Below are 9,835 nucleotides of genomic sequence, written 5' to 3'. Positions count from 1 at the left end.
ACCTAAAGAAATAGATGCCCATGAACATACAAGAAGCCTACAGAATTCCAAATTGTTTGGACCAGAAAAGAAATTCCTCCCATCTCATAATAATAATTAAAAAAGGCAGAAAACAAATAAAGAATATTAAAAGCAGTAAGGGAAAAAAGGTCAAGTAACTTGTAAAAGCAGACCTATCATATTTACACCTGACATTTCCCCCAGACCCAGAGACTATGAAAGCAAGACAATCCTAGGCAGATGTCATACAGACCCTAAGAGAGCACAAATGATAGCCAAGGCTACTATACCCAGCAAAACTCTCAATTACTCTAGATGGAGAAACCAAGGTATTCCATGAGAAATCCCAATTTAGACAATATCTTTCCACAAATCCAGACCTTCAAAGGATAATAAAGGAAAAACTCCAGTGCAAAGAATGAAACTAAGCTCGAGAAAAATTAAGAAAGTAATATTTCAACAAACCTAAAGATGATAGCCACATGTACAGAATTCCAACTATAACAGAAAAAAAATACAGGAAGCAACAACAACTTTTACTTAATATCTCACAATATCAATGGACTCAATTCCCAATAAAAAGACATAGATTAATAATAGACTGGTTAAGTAAACAGGACCCAAATTTTTGCTGCATACATGAAACCAACCTCAGGGGCAAAGACAGACACTACCTTAGAGTAAAAGAGAAGTAAAAAAAAAAAAATTCCAAGGAATTGGTCCCAATAAAAAAGCTGGAGTAGCCATTCTAATACCAAATAAAATTGACTTTCAACTGAAAGTTCTCAAAAACAATAAGAAGGGACACTTTTTACTTACCAAAGGTAAAATTTACCAAGATAAACTCTCAGTTAAGAACATCTATACTCCAAATGCATGGGCATCCACATATATTAAAGAAATTTTGCTAAAACTCAAAGCACACTTTACACCTCACACAATAATAGTGAGAGACTTCAAGACCCCACTCTCATCAATGCACAGATCCTGGAAACAGGAACTAAACAGAGACACAGTGAAACTAACAGAAGTTATGAAACAAAGGGATTTAACAGATACCTACAGAACATTTCATCTTAAAACAAAAGGATATACCTTTTTCTCAGCACCTTATGGTACCTTCTCCAAAATTAACCATATAATTGGTCAACAAACAAGCCTCAGCAAATATAAAAATATTGAAATAATCCCAATTCCCACTATCAGATCCCCATGAACTAAGGTTGATCTTCAATAACAGCATAAATAATAGAAAGACCACCTACACATGGAAGCTGAACAACACTCTACTCAATGATAAGTTGATCAAGGAAGAAATAAAGGAAGAAATTAAAGACTTTTTATAGTTTAATAAAAATGAAGCCACAGCATACACAAACAAACTGGACAAAGTGAAGCAGTCCTAAGAGGAAAACTCATAGCTCTGAGTGCCTCCAAAAAGAAACTAGACAGAGCATACACTAACAGCTTGACAGCATACCTAAAAGTTTGAGAACAAAAGGAAGGAAATTCACCAAAAATGTGTAGAAGACAGGAAATAATCAAACTCAGGACTGAAATCAACCAAGTGGAAACAAAAAGATTTTCTTTGTATAGACAAAGAATCAACCAAACCAGGAGCTGGTTCTTTGAGACACTCAACATAATAGATAAACCCTTAGCCAGACTAACTAGAGGGCACAAGGGCAGTATCCTAATTAATAAAATCAAAAATGAAAAGGGAGACATAACAACAGATCCTGAAGAAATCCGTAACACCATCAGATCCTACTACAAAAGTCTATACTCAACAAAATTTAAAAACCTGGATGAAATGGACAAATCCCTAGACAGATACCACATACTAATATTAAATCAGGATTATATTAATGATCTAAACAGCCCCATATCCACTAAAGAAATAGAAGCAGTCATTAATAGTCTCCCAACCAAAAGAAGCCCAGGACCAGATGGGTTTAGTGCAGAGTTCTATCAGACCTTTAAAGAAGATCTAATTCCAATTCTCCTAAAACTATTCCAAATTTGAAACAGAAGGTCCTTTACCCAATTCGTTCTCTGAAACCACAATTACTCTGATACCTAAACCACACAAAGATGCAACAAAGAAAAAGAACTTCAGACCAATTTTCCTTATGAATATCGATGCAAAAATACTCAATAAAATCCTAGCAAACTGAATCCAAGAACACATCAAAACAATCATCCATCATGACCAAGTAGGCTTCATCCCAGATATGCGGAGATAGTTTAATATATGGAAATCCATCAACATATTATATAAACAAACTTAAAGACAAAAACCCCATGATCATCTCTTTAGATGCTGAGAAAGCATTTGATAAAATCCAACCCCGATTCTTGATAAAAAAAGTCTTGGAAATATCAGGATTTCAAGGCCCATACCTAAACATAATAAAAGCAATATGTAGCAAACAAGTAGCCAACATCAAACTCAATGGTGAGAATCTGGGAACATTCTCACTAAAATCAGGGATTAGACAAGGCTGCCCATTCTCTCCCTACCTATACAATATAGTACTTGAAGTCCTAGCCAGAGCAATTACACAACAAAAGGTGATCAAAGGAATACAAATTGGAAAGGAAGAAGTCAAAATATCACTATTGGTAGATGATATGATAGTATATATAAGTCACCCTCTAAATTCCACCAGAGAACTCTTAACCCTGACAAACAACTTCAGTGCAGTAGCTGGATGTAAAATTAACTCAAACAAACCAGTGGCCTTTCTTTACAAAAGGGATAAATGGGCTGAGAAAGAAATTAGAGGAACACGCTTCAAAATAGTCACAAATAATATAAAATATGTTGCTATGACTCTAACTTTGGAAGTGAAAGATCTGTATGATGAGAATTTCGAGTCTCAGAATAACTAAATCAAAGAAGATCTAAGAAGGTGGAAAGATCTCCCATGCTCATGGAGTGGCAGGATTAATATAGTCAAAATAGCTATCTTGCAGAAAGAAATCTACATATTCAATGCAATCCCCATCAAAATTCCAACTCAATTATTCTCAGAATTTGAAAGGGCCATTTGCAAAATGGATACAGAAAATGTGGTACATTTACACAATGGAGTACTACTCAGCTATTAAAGACAATGAATTTATGAAATTCTTAGACAAATGCATGGATTTGGAAAATATCATATTGAGTAAGGTAACCCAATTAAAAAAGAACACACATGATATACACTCACTGATAACTGAATATTAGCCCAGAAACTTAGAATACCCATGACAACATTTGCAAAACACCTGAAATGCAAGAAGGAAGACCAAAGTGTGGATACATTGTTCCTTCTTAGAATGGGGAACAAAATACTCATGGAAGGAGTTATAGAGAAAAATTTCATTGTAGAGACTACCCCACTTGGGGATCCATCCTATAAACTACCACCAAACCTAGACACTATGGCAGATGCCAATAAGTGCCTGTTGACAGGAGCCTGATATAGCTGTCTCCGGAGCGCTCTGCCAGTGCCTGGCAAATACAGAAGTAGATGCTCACAGTCATCCATTGGATGGAGCACAAGGTTCCCAATGAAGTAGCTATAGAATGTATACAAGGAACTGAAGGGGTCTGAATCCCCATAGGAGGAACATCAATATGAATTAACCAGTACCACCAGAGCTCCTTGGAACTAAACCACTAATCAAAGAACACATGTAACTACTAATCAAAGAACATATGTGGTGGAACTTGTGCTCTAGGTGTATATGGGGCAGAGGATTGCCTAGTAGGTCATCAATGGGAGGAGAGGCTCTATGTTCTGTGAAGGTTCTATGTTCCAGTATAGGGGAATGCCAGAACCAGGAATGGGAGTGGGTGGGTGAGTAGTAGGTGGAGAGGGAAGGGGATTGGGTATTTTTAGAGGGGAAACTAGGAAAAGGGATAACATTTGAAATTTGAATAAAGAAAATATCAAATAAATAAATAAGAGAATATTAAAAGCAAATATTAGCATATTTGTTGACACATCTATATTTTATTTATTTATTTATTTATTACTTTGTTTGTGTTTGTATGAGTGTGTGTGTGCATATATGTGTATGTGTGTGTGTGTGTGTGTGTGTGTGTGTGTGTGTGATGTAATTTGTGCTATGACACTTGAGTCAGAGGACATTTTGGATTATGTTCTCTCTTCCCACCATTATATGGTTTTCAAATATTATACTCAGATTGTCAGGATTATGTAGCAAACACCTTTACTGACTGAGTCATCTTGCCATCCTATTAGATTAAAGTACATGAAAAACTGATAAAATCAGTTCTCCCTCCTAGTGTCACATTTATGTAGATTCTATGTTATTAATAGAAGTTTTCAGAGATTAGATTTTAATAGGAACATATCAGAGATTTCTCAGTATTTACACTACTATAAAACGACCTTAGCTTTATATAAAAACTAGTGAAACTCTAAAAATATGGTTATTTGACTACAATACAATAGCTAATTCTCACATGATGAGCACCACAATAAGTTAAACGTGGCCTCAAAATTTTATTACAAATGAGGTTTTACTTTGTGATATTTGCCTGTAGTTTGTCAAAGTGTAATAGAAAAGCTAAAAACCAATGCTTTAAACAAAGAAAAATAATCCCAGCATCTTTTTGAAAGAAGTGAAATAGGTTTTCTGGGCAATTTATATTCAAAGGAAAAAAATTCAATTACAAGCATCCAAGGTAAGTAGGATTTAACAACTCATGGTTTTAACCATGAACTGAGTCAGGAAGTTCATGACCCTTTCTCAGTTTAGAGACAGACAGTAAAATGAGATTTCTATCTTGAAACCCAATGTTTGGGTTCATATATATGCAAGAAAGGAAGTTTCATTGTAGTTAATTTGGTTGAATCATCAGAATTCTTTGATTGGTAAAGAAAGGAAAGAGTGCCTATTTTTTATAGTACTGCAGTTTGAACCTAAGGGCTTGGTGCATGATACAAAATCACTCTGCCATTTTCTTATATCCTTAGCCCAGTATACCTGTTCTTTCTTATTCTATTTCTACCTGGGTTTGTTTATTATGCTTCTAAAAATTAAAAAAATAAAACATTGTATTAATATGTGCAGCCCAGGATCTTCCCAGGATTCATTAAAAATATACATTTGTCTGACTGTTTTTACTTTGCTTTATTATTCATTTGTAGATTCAATAAGGAAACACCCACTTTTATTAAGATATAACTGAGTATATTGTGGTCATATTTGTTTTTTAATTTTTTTCCTGTTTTTATTAGATATTTTCTTTATTTACATTTCAAATGCTATCCCAAAGTTTCCTGTACTCTCTCCCGCCCTGCTCCCCTACCCAACAACTCCCACTTCTTGGCCCTGGCATTCCCCTGTACTGGGCATATAAAGTTTGCAAGACCAAGGGGCCTTTCTTCCCAATGATGGTCGACTAGGCCATCTTCTGCTACATATGCAACTAGAGATATGAGCTCTGGGGGTCCTGGTTAGTTCATATTATTGTTCCACCTATAGGGCTGCAGAGCCCTTCAGCTCCTTGGGTACTTTCTCTAGCACCTCCATTGAGGTCCCTGTGTTCCATCCAATAGATGACTTCTGTATTTGCCAGGCACTGGCATAGCCTCACACGAGACAGCTGTATCAGGGTCCTTTCAGCAAAATCTTGCTGACATATGCACTAGTGTCTGGGTTTGATGGCTGATTATGGGATGGATCCCCGGGTAGGGTAGTCTCTGGATGGTCCATCCTTTCATCTTTGTTCCAAATTTTGTCTCTGTAACTCCTTCCATAGGTATTTTGTTCCCTATTCTAAAGAGGAATGAAGGTCATATTTTTACCATATCATATTTTTAAATTATTCTGATTAAATCAGGTAGGCCAATCTTACAAAGATTAAGCATTGCCTTTAGATGTGAGTAAAGAATGTACAAAGTCCTCCCAAAATCATTGGCTTAGTTTCCAACTTACAACGCCTGAGCATTACAATGTTTTTGTTTGTAATCTTGTTTTTTAAAGATAAAGAACAAAGCCAAAATAAAGAAACAACAAGAAAATCCACTTTAATATGTTACAGACTTTAAATTTTTTCATGGATCTTTTTCCACCTTCAGAACAATTATATCTCTCTCTTTTGTCCCATAAGTAATTATTTAGCTTATCTGCTTATATTTTCAGCATATGATATATAAAAATGAATATGACATTTTTGAGGATTCTTTTTTCTTTCAGGGACAGACACATGTACTTCTCTGATTTTGCTTTCCTGATTGAGAGTTTCTGTACCTGAGTATCAATACTGTTTCTGAGCTCTTAACACTTGATTTGAGTATCATTCACTGGAATTTGAGTTCATAAGAGGTCCAGGTATTTGGCTGCAGATATTTGGCCAGATCTTCCTTATTGGCCCATAATTGGCCTTCTTTCCAGCCTGTGTGAAGTTTCTGGTTAACATCAGAGCTTTGAAGAAGACTTTGACCTGAGGTCACTGGTCATTTCTTGGGGTGAATGTTCCATTGCCCCATCACACAGATGACAGTGTCTTTTTTTTTTTTTTCTTAACTGATTCTCCATTCCTGGTACTCCCCTCCAACCACGATCAATCTTCCTATTATGACAAACAAGTCCTGCCATAACACCTCAGTCTCTACTAACTTCAGTTACTGCTGAGTCTCCCATACTATCTGAAACTTATGAGAATATTCCAGACCCATCAGGGACAGTTCACATTTCACACCTGAATTACTTTCTAGCCTCAGTCTCAGCTTCTTGGCTTTCTTACCATTTCTTCAAAAGGCCAAGTCTATCAGCATTCTCTCTTTGCAAATAGAAATTATATGTTTGTATGGGGAAGATGTTCATGTAAGGTCTCATTGACTTTGCTAAGACATCCCTCTAAACTTTGTGCTAGACATTTTTGGCTCTGGTCATTTCCTGAGCCAATGATGACCATGAGTGCCTAGTGATCTAAGTTTATTTTCTTTGTATACAATGTAGTTAGATATTATGTTTGTGGCGGTCAAATAAACAACTTTCTGATATAACAACATCTAAGAATACATATTTATTGTCATGTATATTTGTTGACTAATGCTTGAAATTCCTTTACTTTCTTTTTTTCCCCCTGACCACATCAATCACTACAACAATTAATATTCCTTCTTATTTACTTTTTAGGTTTGTTTTTGAGATATGCTCTCCCCTGCACTCTCTCTTGAACTGGGTGGTCTGGATCTCTCTACATTGAACATGCTAGCATTTAAATCACAGAGATCCCCTGCGTTTGCAACCTGAGTGTTTTGAGGATTACTATAGATAATTTCATTATTTTTAGGTAAACACATAAATTTAGAGAGTGATATCATTCTAAAACCACCATATAATTTCTGTCTTGTGTCACAGCCTATTTTTTTAATTACAGAAGAATATATTTTGCCAAATGATTTGTTCTCCCTATAACTGCTGTATAAATTTTGTAGCCCTGAGAATTAATGGCTGACATTTTACTGTCTAATATTAATTTATTTTTCTTTGTTGTTTTATGAAGGAATAAATGTTGAAATTTGACACTGTGTATTTAAAAAATGGCACAGCAAAATAACAAAATTAACTCCCTGTGTAATGTTTATATACAACTAGAAGCATATTTTTTTTCAGAAGTATATTTTCTAAATTATAAAAAGTGACAATTATATCAATTTGATTTTCAGAGAATATGGAAATTTGTATAAAGAAGAAAATATCCAGAAACAAAATTTTTACTTTTATAATATTTTTGTATTCACTAATTTAATTATATGATTAAATATATACTATAGGATATTTTATCATCAGAAAATTATAAGTTTAAAAATGTCTTACTTTATAAATGGCTTATGCATTAATGATTTCATTTAATGCTAGGATAAATTTGTTTCCATGAAAAACATCTTTCAGTAAGTATTTTTATAAAAAGAGAAGCATAGATATAAATGTTTGCACCAACAGGAATTCTATAAAAGCATACAAACAAAATCCATAATGTATGTATGTCTGTATGCATGTATATATGTATATGCAAAGGACCTGTAAGGTTTAAAAGAATGCCCTGATACAACATTTTGAGATGAGGAACCTCTGAAGATGCCATTGAATTTGTTACCTGTTGGGGATCTGTGGCTGGGCATGGGACCTACCCTTAAGAGTAATTTTTCTCTCCAGTGAGACTCCCACGGAGAAAACTTTTTTTTTTTTTCAGTTGCAAGTGGTTGTCATTTGGATATAGCTTCTGGGTTAGAGATGAAGGCAAGTGTTCACTTCTTTCAGCTGTACCTGAAGTCCTGTGCTAAGCCTGTGCATGGTGCTTCACTCCCGGCGAGTGAAGCCACATTGGCTTGGGAGTGCTGTGTTTGGTAAGCCTTCTTTCCTTGTTATTTTCCACCACTCTGGCTCTCACCATTCTTTCTGCCTCCCACACACTTTCCGGCTCCACTTCCACAAGGTGGCCTAATGTGTGAGGGGAGGGACTTTATGGAGACACCCACCTTTAGAATGTTCCAAGGATTCCTACTGTCTGTATTATCATCTAACTGTGGGTCTTTGTTTTTGTTCCCATCTGCTATATGAGAAGGTTTCTCTCCTGATGGCTGAACAAGACAGTTCATCTGTATTTCTTGTGCTTTATCTTTGTCTAATTTCCTTCTGATTCTTTGTTTTGTTCTATTTTTCTTGGGTTTTGTTTCATCTCATTTTATTTTATTATTAACCTTTAGATGCCTGTTTGCTGTATTTTTCTTCTTTTTTTTTCCATTAACTTATTTGATTCACTTTATATCCCAGTCACTGACCTCCACCCCTATTCCTCCCTCATACATTTTCTCTCTAATCACCCTTCAGTTTCTCCTCTGACAGGGTAGAGTCTGTTGCCCACACCCCCAGTATCCCCACCCTGTCACATCAAGCCTCTGCAGGACTAGGTACATGCTATCCCACTGATGCAAGAAAAGTCATCCTAGCCAGGGAAATGGATTCTATATACAAACAACAGTTTAGGGACATCCCCACTCCAGTTCTTGGGGATCTACATGAAGATTGAGCTGCACATCTGCTACATATGTGCAGGGGGACAAGGTCCAATCCATGTATTCTCTCCAGTCTCTGAGAGACCCCAAGGGTCGAGGTTAGTTGACTCTGATAGTCTTCCTGTCGAGTTTCTAGAGACTAAGAGAATGGGTACTGCCAACCAATAAACGACCCAACTTGAGACTCATTCTATGGGCAAGCACCAATATCTGACACTATTAATGTTTACATGAAAGGAACTATCTTAGGGTTTTTCAGCTGTGAAAAGATACCATGATCAAGGCAACTCTTATGAGGACAGTATTTAATTGGAGCTGGCTTACAGATTCAGAGGTTCAATCCATTATAATCAAGGCAGGAAAATGGAAACATCCAGGCAACGTGGTGCAACGTGAGGCAGGAGTTTCTGAGAATTCTACATCTTCATTTAAAGGCTGATAGCAGAATACTCACTTCCAGACACCTATGAGTAGAGTCTTAAAGCCCACAACCATAGTGACACAACTACTCCTACTGGGTCACACCTTCTAATTGTGTCACTCCCTGGGCCAATCATATACAAATCATCATAGGAACCTAAAATAATTGTCCTGAGAGGCTCCACCTAAAAGATGACTGAAACAGATGCGGATAGCTACAGCCAAATATTGGACAGAGCCTGGAGACTCTTATGAAAGGGTTGTTGCAAGATTGAGGGCTTATTTACTTTCTAACAGCAACAACAACAAAAAAAGGTTGTGAATCTTGGTAGGAAGTGAGGTTGAGAGGAACTGAAGAGTTGGGG

Source organism: Mus musculus, chromosome X (assembly GCF_000001635.26).
Source record: "Mus musculus strain C57BL/6J chromosome X, GRCm38.p6 C57BL/6J".
NCBI lineage: Eukaryota > Metazoa > Chordata > Mammalia > Rodentia > Muridae > Mus > Mus musculus.
This window is presented reverse-complemented; position numbering follows the sequence as displayed.